Genomic DNA, 14,568 nt, shown 5'->3' on the forward strand with positions numbered 1-14,568 from the left:
GTGGGGCTAACAGTCTTAGTCTCCATTTCACAGATGAGGTAACTGAGGCACAGAGAAGGTGAGTGGCTTGCCCAAGGTCACACAGCAGATAAGTGGCAGAGCCAAGATTAGAACCCATGTCCTCTGACTCTCAAGCCCGTGCCCTTTCCACGAAGCCACACTGCTTCTCTAGTGATCATTCCTGCTTGAAGAGGGGGTAAAGGATAGGATTTGAAGAGGAGGGGGAGATGGGGTTTGCTCTGGGGAGAGGAAGACAGGGAGAGAATCTTGAATTTTTGCTTTGGATGCAAAATACCTCACCCCAGCCCCACTTCTAGTAATTGTAAATAGGCATGGAAAGACTAAAGGGCAACATAATGGTCAGGGAGGTGGAGCAGAACGGAGTAGTCTGAAAATATTATGACTCTTTAATTTGAGAAGATGAAAGGTGAGCAGAGACATAATAATAATGATAATGATATTAACTGTGTCATTCATTAAAGGCTTACTATGTGCAAGCACGGTACTAAGCAGTGGGTGTAGACGCAAGATAATCAGTCCCCATGTGGTGCTCACAGTCTAAGTACGAAGGAGAACAGGGGTTGAATCCCCATTTTGCAGATGAGAGAACTGAGACACAGAGAAGTTAAATGACTAGCCCAAGGTCACACAGCAGAACCATGACAGAGCCGAGATTGCATAATATACTAGGCAGAAACTAGTCTTCAGTGCAGAAAATACTACTAGTGCTATTACAACATTGCATTTCATAGCTGTGCCTTTCTGTCAAAGAGCTCAGAACAGTATACAGATACATATATGGATGTATATATTTTTAAACACCACTTCTAAAGAGAAATTTTAGGAGGCTAGGAAATAGCACTGGTGAAAATTTTTAAAAAAAATACACTTTCACCTCTTTTTCAAAAAATACTGTGCATTCCACACATGCTTATGTATCAAATAATTTGACACCGGTCCTAGGTTGAAATAAGCACTTAAAACAACTTTACACATTTTCATTTATTGTTCAGACTTCCTCTCAAATCAGGAGCTAATGCCACTTATCCTATGCTGAGATCCTCATGCTGGACCTGATTGGCAGGTTGTCATTCAAATGACTTTTCAAGTCATCAAAATGTCTGTCTCAAAGACTCATATCAGATGGTTTGAAGAGAGCTCCTCCAGTATTTCCCTCTCCTGATACTTCCTTCATATTTTGTGGTGAGGAGGTGGATGGGGAAACATGGAAAGGCACCTTGAAATCTAGATAATAATAATAATAATGATGGCATTTATTAAGCACTTACTATGTGCAAAGCACTGTTCTAAGCACTGAAGAGGTTACAAGGTGATCAGATTGTCCTCCGGGGGGCTCAGTCTTAATCCCCATTTTACAGATGAGGTAACTGAGGCACAGAGAAGTTAAGTGACTTGCCCAAAGTCACACAGCTGACAATTGGTGGAGTGGGGATTTGAACCCATGACCTCTGACTCCACAGCCCGTGCTCTTTCATGCTTGCTGTGGTTTGGTAGTGAAGTCTGTGGTAGATTAGAGCCATGGCAGAAATCCTGGAGTAGACGTCAAAATGTGTGTCTGCTTTTCCCACCTAGCTGGCTGTTTTCATCCACCTTCCTGGGGGAAGATATTAAAGGGCTAACATGCTGGGCCCTGGGAATCTATTTGCAGCCTTTATGTTTTGGGTTAAACGTGTCACTGTTCAGATCCAATCAAGGAGCTAAATGTTGGTCCCTCACCAGGCAAGCTCCTCTCTGAAAATCTTGGCGATAGATGAGCTCATGGGTAGACTGTGTTCCGTGGGAGATCAAGGCAGGCTGATATGAGAGATGATATCAGAGATTAGTTAACCGTATGGGCTGAGTCCCAGGGGAGGTGTGTGAAATGAATCAGATTAAACAAAATTGATAATGTGAATACTTAATCAAACAGACAAAGGTAGTCTGCACAGCTAATTAGGGGCAAATAGAGCGTCCCTCTTGTACCTCATTTAACTGACAAATTGTGCAGACAGTTTTAATGGGAGTCTGTTTAGCAAAGAGAAGGCTGTACAGTTGACAGCTTGGCAAAATGTGGTTTCTGTAACACCACATGATGCTTATGGAAATTAGCCTGGTGCAGCTGAGCTCTAAGTAGTCAGGGGCAGCCCAAACTCCAGTAAAACGGACTTTTTACAAGGACTCGGTCACCAAATTCTTAAAGGTACAGAAATCATTTCTGTGGATCCGGGGGAAAGGGATATGTCTTGGTGCCCAACGGTTGGACAAATTGATAATGCTCCCTATGGGTAAAACAGGAATGATGTGTGTGTTTTGGTGAGGCAACCACATGATGTGGTGAATAGAGCAGGGTTCTGGGAGTCAGGACATCATGGGTTCTAATCCCAGCTCTGTCACCTGTCTGCTGTGGGGCCTTGGACAGGTTACTTCACTTCTCTGGGCTTCAGTTACCTCATCGGCAAAATGAGGATTGAGATTGTGAGCCCCACAAGGGAAAGGGACTGTGTCCAACCTGATTCTCTTGTATTCACCCCAGCACTTAGTACAATGCCTGGCACATAGTAAGCACTTGAATACCACAATTATTACTATTATTACTTTGGGAAGGAAATGGAATCATTTTAAATGGAAGGACACATATATAGCATGTCAAAGTACCTTGTTCCAGGTGGCTCTGCCCCATTCCTCTTGATACAAATTTTCAGGGAGTAGAGTGGGATAACACTCCTCTCCAACAGTTAAATTTGTCCCTAAAAGTTTAGATGACCTAATGATTCAGGGCACATTTAGTATTTTCTTAATTACACCCCCCTGGTGATTCCTGATTTTGAGCTCCTTTTTGGAAGGGAGTATTTCTACCAACTCTGTTCTATTCCACTCTCCCAACTGCTTAGTACAGTTCTGCAAACACAGTCAGAGCTCAATAAAAACCATTGATTGACTGACAGCAGCAGGCATATACATATAGCTGCCATAGATGTTTCTTCCATTTACTAATAGTCTCAGCTCTTCTACTTCTGTCATAGCCTCCTCATGTGAGAGCAGAGAGGTAAATGGGAGAGTAGAAGGATTTAGGCCACATGAGAAACAAATTCTTAGACTGGGCAGTATGATAAAGGGTCAACAGTGGCAACATGAGTCTTCTCTAAAGTTCATTCATTCAATTGTATTTATTGAGCACTTACTGTGTGCTGAGCATTGTACTAAGTGCTTAGGAGAGTACATTATAAGAATAAACAGACACATTCCCTGATTTGTCCCCCAAGCCACTGTCTAGTTGGCCTTTAGGAAACTGATATAGCAGCTTCTCATCCTCTCCCTTCTAACCCACCTCCCAGTGAAACACAACCTTGGTGATCTTTTCTCGTTCTCTGAATCCAGCCTTTCCTCTCTCCATTTTTCTCTGGCTTTCATTGATCCCATGTCGTGGAGAAGAGAGTAAGCAGGAGGGCTCTTGAGCAATCTTATTCTTTTTCTTATTCAGCTCTTAGTGATCTCTGAGCCAGTTCACCTGCCCGGGTACCAAACCCTGTGTGATCTGATCTATCTCCTTAAGAAAAAGGGATGACCAAATGCCTTCTCTGGACTGAACAATAACCCTTAATTACTGGAATAAAAATCAGATTCATTAAATGCTTCCAATGTGTCAAGCACTGTACTAACTTCTGGGGTAGACACAAGATAGGCCAGCTGTCCTCCCTATCAAACATGGAGATCATAGTCTAAGAAAGATGGGAGAACAGGCATTGAATCCTCATTTTGTAGATGAGGAAACTGAAGCATTGAGAAGTTAAGTGACTTGTCCAAGGTCATACAGCAGGTGAGGAACAGAGCCAGGATTAGAACCCAGGTCCTCTGACTCTGCAGCCCATGCATTTTCCACTAGGCCATACTGCTTCTCAAGAGGGAGAAGGTGGGAGAGTAATGCTAAGCAAATCACAGTTGGGTTGGAGTTGGGCTGCTCTTTTGAAGCTATATTATGTCACTGAATTTGAAATTCTAGGCAGGCAGCCAAACTGAAGAGGAAAAGGGAAACAAAGAAAATAACATGGGCCCAATCACCACTGAAACAAGAGTCTGGCTGATGAATGGGATCAAGAGGCTCTACCAGTGAGTGGTAGCTGGCAGAGGAACATAGTCTGAGTGCAGGAGCTGGAACTAGGTTTTGTTTTCAGTGGTGGTGAGCTTTTCTTCCCCTTGAGTAGTCATGCACGGCCTATGCTTTCTATCAGGCTGAGGGGAATAAGTTGGAAAATGAAGGGTATTCACTTAATGAAGTGATTTTTTGTGAATCACTCCACCAGTCGGACTTGTGCCCTTCAGGAGAATGAACAGTTTTGCATAAAACAGATCATTAGTGTCAATGGAGAGGGTCTGACCTCCTTTAGCGAGTCTGTTAGCTTAGTCAACTGGAACAACTAGAGTTGAGCTTGGACTGGGACATTGTGTTCCTTTATCCCCCGAGTATTTTTTTTTTTCCTGGGAGATGCCCAAATCTGTGACAAAGCAAAGACTGCTGAAGAAAATACACAAAGTTGAGTAACTGCAAAAGTTTTAGACCCCAGTGTACATATCCTGTGAATTTAATTTAGTAAATCAAAAATAATAGACCATCAAGTGTGACAGTGCCTTCAGAATTCCGATACTATGTCTATCTGAATCGAATTTAGGTTTATGGTTGTCAGAGGCTCTGATCTTTGGAGCACCTGGTGGCTAAGTACCACATGATTTCTTCCTGAAAATTGTAGTTGTGTTTTTTGGTTAATTGTAATCAAGTGGGATTGCAAGTGGAAAGTGAATTCCTGACAGGCTTTATATTTAACTTTGCGTTTTCCATTTAAGGGAAAGGAGAAGACAAAAATGGCAAGTCAGTAATCTTCACTGATCCAGGGGCAAGTGCTCTCAGACAAAGAAAAGAGGAATGTTGATGTAATTATCTCCCTTTTCATTTTATTCCCTAAACCACCATAATATCTATTTGCTTCTTGTTTCTACCTCCTTACATTTATGCCTATGCCCTTACTCATTTGAATACTGTAAACTCGACAATTTTTAACTCCTCAAAGACAGGGGTCATGTGTTTTAATTAGATTGTATTGTGCTTTGTCACAGTATACATAATAATAATTAATAATAATAATTATGATGTTCGTTAAGTGCTTATTAAGTGCCAAGCAATGTTCTAAGCACTGGGGGTAGATACAAGGTAATCAGGTTGTCCTGTGTGGGGCTCACAGTCTTAATCCCCATTTTATAGATGAGGTAACTGAGGCACAAAGAAATTAAGTGACCTGCCCAAAGTCACACAGCTGATAAGTGGCGGAGTCGGGATTAGAACCCATGACCTCTGACTCCCAAGCCCGTGCTGTTTCCACTAAGCCAAATGCTGTTGATGATGATGATGATAATGATAATGATACTATGGGTAATTTAATTTAATTTGGGAAGCAGTGTGGTCTAGTGGAAAGAGCATGGGCCTGAGAACCAGAGAATCTGAGTTATAATCCTATTTTGCTGTGTGACCTTGGGCAAGTCACTTAACTTATCTGTTCCTCAGTCACTTCACCTGCAAAATGGGCATTAAGACTGTGAGCTCTATGTGGGACGTGGACTATCCCCAATATGATTAGTTTGTATCTACCCCAGTGTTTAGTATAGTGCCTTACACACAGTAAGCACTTAACAAAATCTACTAAAAAATTAGGCATGAAACTTCTTTATCTATGTTACTTAAGCCAAAGCAGCTTGTTTGGGTCTGAGTGAGCTCACTGTGGGCAGGGAATGCCAGTATTTATTGTTCCACTGTATTTTCCCAAGCAATTAGTACAGTACTCTGCACGCAATAAAGTGCTTAATAAATACGATTGAATGAATTAATATGGTTGTGTTGACCTTTATTACTCTTACTACCAGACAGTACACAGTCAACAAATATGGGCCGATATTGGGAAGGAGTTTTGTAAATGTGCTTTTTTTATTACTTCATCATAGTTTTAATAGTTGAGATATTTAAAAATATGCCTTTGCACTGTTAAGTCCTTGGGAATGGATCAATTAAATCCTCAGAAAATAAATCAGCAATATCAGAGAGGATTTATTTTATATTTTCTTTTCTATTTCTTAATTCTTTTCTAAATAATCAATCAATCAATCAATCACATTTACTGAGGGCTTGCAGTATGCTGAATACTGTCCAAGTTGTTGGGGGTGTACAATATAAGAGAGCCATTAGACATGTCCCCTGCCCACAGGGAGCTTACAGCCTAATAATCCACTTTCAGGCATGTCAGATTCATAAGAACAGTGCTCTGCACATAGTAAGCACTTAACAAATGCCATTATTATTATTATTATTATTATTATTATTATTATTATTATTATTATAAGAACTTCTTAAAGATTTAATTCCATGAATTATTTTTAAGAAAAATGACCTCATTGTAAAACCAATATGGTACCTTTGGTTCCCCGGTATTCACTCACGAAATCTTTCTTGGGATGAGTTCTGAGAATGTTCTGAACACACGCATGTGTCTCTGTAGCTGTCTCTAATATTAACGTTCTCTGCAGATTGATGAGGAATAGCCCTCACGGGCATATTGAATGACAAGCTGCTCTGCCAGTTGGATGCCATCCAAGTCTTATTCTCCTCAGCCTAGAACTGGGGAGAAGAGTCTTTGAGATGAAAGGGAGTTTCCTTTTCCATTCCTTTTTCCAGCTGACTGATGAATCCTCCGCCTCAGTTACTGACAAACCCAAAGTTTTACAAGGACAACTCGGAACCAATATCGAACTGAAATGGGAGGGAGTGGGCCTGTCAGTATTTCAACCAAGGGGCTGGAGCTAATTGATAAACCTTTCCTTTTTATTATCAGTGCTAGCCTTCTGTCTGGAGCCACACAGCCTAATGGCCTGCAAGGCACTGAGATGTCCTTGTGGAATTCTCACAGCTATTGGAAATTGTGGTGACAAATTAGCAGGGGCCACAAACCAGAAGTGACAGCTCAAGTACCCTGACAGAGGGAATGTAGCAATCCCAAACCAATAGCAATTGGCCAGACTTATCATATGGACTAATCACAACAGATCTGGGGAAATAATGGGCACCAGATGTTATCGCTTTGTAGGCTCTGACTCTCCAGAGATTAGAGCTGTGATAGGAAAGCTCCCTGAAAACAGGAACATGATTCCATGGCAAATTTATCAAACTCAGAGGTGGTAGGGGGTGGGGGATGTAGATTGTCCACTCCCTGTCCCCTTAGATTCATGATCCCTTCCATTTATATGAGGATAAAGAAGTTTCAGAGTTTTCTATGCAAAATGGAATGCAAACCCTTAGCATCACCCCGTACATGGATTTTCCCTAAACAAATGTTATTTTCACTCAATTTCATGTAATGTTGACATTTCAGGAAGAACATCTCTGGTGGGTTTCTCTTTTTGCTCAGTTCTGCATACTCTAAATTATCATGAACATGGTGATCCTTCGTCACTACAAATTGTATAATAATCGTATTTTAAGATGAATCAGTTAAAAATATAGAAACTAAAAATACACATTTGTGATCTCAGGGCACTTCACTCTCCTTTTAGATATAGATTTGCCCTTTTTGCCTGAAGACTGTGCCACTGATGGTGAATGCCTACCCTTTCTGAAAAGACCAATAAGCAGCTAATATTGTTTTGCACTGTGTGCAAAAACTGCACTTTGCTTCTGTTTGCACAGTGTTTGCTATTTGCTATTTCTGTTGTAGTTTTCGAGGTGCCAAATGGTTACACCCTCTTCAGTTCTTCTTTAAACAGAGTAGAGGTTTTGTCCCCCCTACTGGTTTTTAGGTGTCAATCATATCAACAGTTTAATTTTTTTTTAATTCTAGGGCTTGGGACATAGTTTATTGAATTGCTCTCCCATTCACATGATGGGATTAGAAAGTGTGTTTTCATTTAACAGGAGAGAAATCAGTAGAGAAATCAAAACAAGAAAGAACCAGTAGAGAAGATAGGAAGTAGACAGCTAGACCTAGATTTTCACTAGGCTTTTAACTTAGCCATGTCACCCTTTTTCCAAAGAAGCATAGGTCTTCAGTCTCATCTGGTTAATTTTTTTCTTATCTACAGAGAGTATTAAATATATTAAAGCAAATATTTTGATTTTCTTGTTGTTTCTTCTATTAGTGCAACTCTACTATTTGGAGGGGTTAGAACCTTTAAGAAGCTTGTTAAAAATTGTTTCTTTTTTTGGGTGAGCAAGCCAGACCATATCAAATTAAAGGTGCCCTTGTGAAAGAAAGGGCTGACATTGCTAATGAACTGAAGTAATGGAGCCTAATGCAAAGAGCATGGGCCTGGGAATCAGAAGACCTGGGTTCTAATTCCAGGACTACCACTTTTTTATGGTGTTTGTTAAGGGCTTACTATATTTCAAACACCATTCTAAGCACTAGGGTAGATAAAAGTTGATGAGGTTCGACAAAGTCTCTCCCCCTTCCAGACTGTGAGCCCACTGTTGGGTAGGGACTGTCTCTATATGCTGCCAACTTGTACTTCCCAAGTGCTTAGTACAGTGCTCTGCACACAGTAAGCACTCAATAAATACGATTGATTGATTGATTGATTGATTGACCTGCTTGGGGCTCCCAGTCTAAGTAGGAAGGAGAACAGGAGAACAGAGGCACAGAGAAATTAAGTGACCTGCCCAAGGCCACCAGTAAGTAATTAGCAGAGCCAGGATTAGAACCCAGGTCTTCTGAGTCCCAGGCCCATGCTCTTTCCAGTACGCCATGAAGCTGTGTGACCTTGGGCAAGTCCTTAAATATCTCTGTGCATCAATTTCCTCATCTATAAATGAGGATGGAAATAAGTATTTTTCTTCCTCTTTAGAACATGAGCCCCCATTAGCCAGTAGTTCTGGAGTTTCTGGACATCTGAAAACAGCTCTGAGGTAGGTAGGGAGCTACAGTCATGCATTTCTCTACCAGTTGGTGGTTTTTCTCTCATCTGCTGGTTCCAATGGACTGTTTCTGGACTTGCTGGGTACATATATTTTATTTTAATCAGATGAGTCAAGTATTTCTGAACAAACATGTTTTTTTCATGAGCTATAGTGTTCTGGATAATTGTCTGGATAATTAATGCTCAGAATCTTGTATCTGTTTGAATGACCAAGATAATTAAGGAAAAAGAGTTTTTTAGGGGGATGGAGGAAAGGGGTGGAACAATTTATGCAGAGTTGGCTGCATAGCTTATATTAGAGAAGCAGCATGGATTAGTGGATAGACCATGGGCGTGGGAGTCAGAAGGACCTGGGTTCTAATTCCAACTCTCCCACATGTCTGCTGCATGACATTGGGCAAGTCGCTTCACTTCTCTGTGCCTCAGATGCCTCATCTGTAAAATGGGAATTAAGAGTGTGAGCCCCGTGTGGAACAGGGACTGTTGCCAACTGGATTAACTTGTATCTACCCCAGTGCTTAGAACAGTGCTTGGCACATAGTAAGTGCTTAAACAGTACTATCATTATTATTATTAATAATAATTATTACATTCAGTAAATAATTACGAACTTTTCATTTCATTTTGTTCTGGGCAACCGCGAGTTAATAGTTTTTAATAAAATAATGGGTTTAAAATGAAGTAGAATAAACATCCTCTATATCCGTTAGTCCGTTTATGCAGGTTTATGCAACCACATTACTTAGCCATTCAGGGAAAATCTCCTTTTAGTTTAGTTGCCCTGATAATTGAGGAAAAATGGAGCTTTGTGTCTGAAATGACCAAATTATCCATCAGTAATGGTCAAACTCATCATGATTATGCTCTCAAGGTAATTCACTGGTTAATTTCCAACTTTTCTTTGTGTGGTGTATTACTAGTATAGGAACATTCCATCCTTCAGAAGCCATAGAATGCATCTCTCCTTAGTGAGCGGCACAAGGCCGAGCTATTTTCTAACGCCTAAACTTTACTGAAAGAAGAACAAAGAGCAGTGAGAGAAGTGGTGGAAACAGAATGACCAAACGCTATAAGGGATTTGCAGAGGAGGCAGATGTTGATGTTGATAAAACAGAAAACTAAAGCAAGACGGTTAAAGCATTTCAATACTGTCTAGTCAATTGCTACTACATTTGCCTTGACAAGGAAATGTTTAGATCCGTTGTTCATTCAATCTAATCTGTTTAACCCTTTTTCATTTTGCTTTAGAAGTGTACCAGAGGGAACTAGAAATCAAGAGATTTAAAAATTTTCTATGCTTGAGCATCCAAGACCTTTGTCGAAGGTGCTGTAAAAATGCATGATTAGAATTTAATCACTTTTTAAATTGTGACTATGATCTGGGCATATCAGTTTCTCAGAATATTGATTCCCTATCATTTTATACTTAACTCTATATGTTTGATTTAAATTAGATTGGGTATGATAGAAAAATATGCTCTCATGTCATTGCTGCAATATCTTGTAAAATGCCATTATTTTTCAATTTGCACTAGTCAAATATTCCTGATTTTACTGCTCTTGATCACGATGCCTGTTTACTTGTTTTGATGTCTGTCTCCCCCCTTCTAGACTGTAGACAATAGGGATTGTCTCTATTGCTGAGTTGTACTTTCCAAGTGCTTTGTACAGTGCTCTGCACACAGTAAGCACTCAATAAATACGACTGAATGAATGAATGGTTGGTTATAAAGATAATAAATGTACTGTACTTTTCATTGCTGAATCTCTGTGTAGCTTTTTACTCGGCTAACACGAGTACTCTTCTATCACACTCAGGGGTTTTCTGTAAACTGACAATCTACAGAATCACGTGCCATGAGGGCAGGAAGAAACCTGGATCATTTACCAAATCCCACAACTTTAGAATCAGAAGGTCCCCATTGAAGCTTGAAGTTGGTAGATTCAAGATAAGCCAAAAAAGCCCCCTTCCCTCCAAAGGAGAAAAACTTAAAGGAATTCATTATTTCAGTGAATGGTAGAGTTGGAAAATTTCAAGAAGTTTGGATGAGCTAATGGCCAGGAGGCCCCAAACAAATGATGTTAGGGATGCTAAAAACCAACTCAATTTATGTATTTCGACAGTGCTGTAAAATTTTTTTTCATCTCCCCCCTCAGAGTGTAACCTTTCTGTGGGTAGGGAATGTGTCAGTTCATTATTCTATACTTCCCGAGCATCTAATACAGTGCATTATGCAAAGTGGGTGCTCAGTAAATGCCATTACTGCTATGCCTACTATTTAAAGGTGTCAGTACCATGACAATTTACTTAGAGATGCAGCATGGCCTAATGGAAATAGTGTGAGCCTGGGAGTCAAAGGACCTGGATTCTAATCCCAGCTCTGTCTCTTACCTGCTGTGTGACCTAGGGCAAGTCACTTAACTTCTCTATGCTTCAGTTTCCTCATCTGCAGTATGGGAATTCATTCCCTCTTCTCCCTCCTTCTTAGACTATAAGCCTCATGTGAGGCTGATTATCTTGTATTTACTGCAGTGCTTAGTATAGCACTTGGCACATATTAGGTGCTTAAATACCAATCAATCAATCAATCAATTGTATTTATTGAGTGCTTACTGTGTGCAGAGCACTGTACTAAGCGCTTGGGAAGTACAAGTTGGCAACGTATAGAGACAGTCCCTACCCAACAGTGGGCTCACAGTCTAAAACAGACACATTCCCTGCCCCCAGCAAGCTTACAGTTCATGGAGGGGGGAGGAAGTAGACATCAGTACAAATAAATCAATTACAGATATGTACCTAAGTTCTCTGGGGCTGGCATTTGAAACTAGACAATTGGGTAGAAGGCTAAGAAGCACGGCGGAGATGATCCCTTCAGCGAAGGATTATTTTCCCCATTCCGGTTGAAAATCCTGCGCTAGTGGTAGTTTGGGTTCCAATGGCCCAGTGACCCCCGTGTGCAGATGCAGAATAAATTTGACTCAGAAGATACAGCATGAATTCTGGGTTATCTTTAGCTCACTCATGGTTTCCAGCCCTCTGACGACTACTCCTTCTAAGCTCGTCATCTCCTGATTTCTCAGGAACTCTCTTTCCAAAACCCTCTCCTCTGAAGAAGTGGAGCGGAGTAAGGGTAAATGCCCACCACGCGAACACCGCCCGTCTTCACGGCGTAGCAGATCGAGCTCGGGCCTGGGATTCAGAAGGGCGGCACTGAGTAAATACTCCTGGTTAGCACCATCACATTCACTTCTCTGTGCCTCAGTTCCCTCATCTGTAAAATGGAGACTAAGACTGTGAGCCCTACGTGGGACAACCTGATCACCTTGTAACCTCCCCAGCACTTAGAACAGTGCTTTGCACATAGTAAGCGCTTAATAAATGCCATTATTATTATTATTATTAAAAGGGGGAGACAGAGAACAAAACCAAACATACTAACAAAATAAAATAAATAAAATAGATATGTACAGGTAAAATAAATAAATAAATAAATGGAGTAATAAATATGTACAAACATGTATACATATATACAGGTGCTGTGGGAAAGGTAAAGAGGTAAGATGGGGGGATGGAGAGGGGGACGAGAGGGAGAGGAAGGAAGGGGCTCAGTCTGGGAAGGCCTCCTGGAGGAGGTGAGCTCTCAGTAAGAACTTGAAGGGAGGAAGAGAGCTAGCTTGGTGGATGGGCAGAAGGAGGGCATTCCAGGCCAGGGGACATGGGCCAGGGGTCGATGGCGGGACAGGCGAGAACGAGGTACGGTGAGGAGATTAGCGGCAGAGGAGTGGAGGGTGCGGGGTGGGCTGGAGAAGGAGAGAAGGGAGGTGAGGTAGGAGGGGGCGAGGTGATGGACAGCCTTGAAACCCAGGGTGAGGAGTTTCTGCCTGATGCGCAGATTGATTGGTAGCCACTGGAGAAACCGCAGTTATTATTATTATTATTAGGAGGAAGAGTTAGGGATGTTAGATGACATATGCTGATGATGGTATTTGTTAAGCGCTTACTATGTGCCAAGCACTGTTCTAAGCCCTGGGGTAGATACAGGGTAATCAGGTTGTCACATGTGGGGCTCACACTTTTAATCCCCATTTTACAGATGAGGTAACTGAGGCATAGAGAAGTTAAGTGACTTGCCCAGGGTCACACAACAGGCAAGAGGTGGAGCCGGGATTAGAACCCATGTTCCATGACTCCCAAGACCATGCTCTTTCCACTAAGCCACGCTGCTTCTCTGAAGACGGATAGATTTTTAAAATAATAATAATGATAATAAAAATAATAATTATGGTGCTTGTTAAATGCTTACTATGTGCCAAGCAGTGTTCTAAATGCTGGGATAGATAGAAGTTAAGATACAGGTTGGACACAGTTCCTGTCCCAAATGGGGCTCACACTTATCCCCATTTTACAGATAAGGTAAGTGAGGCACAGAGAAGTAATAGTGACATGCCCAAGGTCACACAGCAAACATGTGGCCGAGCTGGGATTAGAACCCAGGTCCTTCTGACTTACAGGCCCGTGCTCTATCCACTGAGCCACACTACTTATGGATCTGGATTCCTATTTCTGGATCTGGATCATCCGTTATCTGAGTAGCAATGTGCCCTAGTTGAAAGATCCTGATAGTCAGGAAACCTAGGTCCTAATCTCAGATCTGCCACTTGACCTCTGTGTGGCCTTAGTAAAGTCACACTTAAATGATCTATGCCACAGTTTCCTCATCTGTAAAATGGGGATTTAATACCTGTTTTCCCTCCCCTTTAGACTGTGAGACAGGGACTGTGACCTATCTGATTATCTTGTATCTACCCCAATGCTTGTCACTTAACAAGTGAGGGCTTGACACTATTATGCCCACTGTTGAGTAGGGACTGTCTCTATATGTTGCCAACTTGGACTTCCCAAGCGCTTAGTACAGTGCTCTGCACACAGTAAGCGCTCAATAAATACGATTGATGATGATAATGATGAAGATTAGCGGAGGTGTGGCTTTAACAGCTCTGCATTCAGTAGAAACAAGCCTGTGAGAAGTGAGAAACTCTCCCAGGGAATCTGTTAGTAAATGTCCTTTTCCTGGACTCCAAGATGCATCCTGATGACCTGGATGGATTAATTCACCTTTCTTGTAAGAATAATGAAAACAACATTCATCTAAAATTATTGCTCACAAGAATATGCACAAAAGTCCATTCTTGTAAGAATAATGAAAACAACACTAACCTAAAATTATTGCTCACAAGAATATGCACAAAAGCAGTGTTTGCCCTCATTCAAGATTTGTAATATCCCATTAATAAACCATTTACCAGTGGCAGACCAATGGGGGAATGAAAATATACATAAATGAAAACCCTTTCATGCAGGTGTTCGTAGCAACCACTAATGATTCCAATACAATGAGTCTTGCAATTTTGTGTTATGGATAACAGTGTACATAATGAATACAATCTGGCCTTTCACCTTTTCTACAATCTAGACTGACTGATCAATCATTGGGTACTTCCTCATGCCTCTCAGTTAGAAATCAGGCAGCAGCACCCCACTCAGTGTGTCACTAATCCCTTCCCTTCCAATTCCCCAGTGTGCATGTCAATTTGAAAGAACAGGTCATTTCCCCTCTC

Source organism: Tachyglossus aculeatus, chromosome 2 (assembly GCF_015852505.1).
Source record: "Tachyglossus aculeatus isolate mTacAcu1 chromosome 2, mTacAcu1.pri, whole genome shotgun sequence".
NCBI lineage: Eukaryota > Metazoa > Chordata > Mammalia > Monotremata > Tachyglossidae > Tachyglossus > Tachyglossus aculeatus.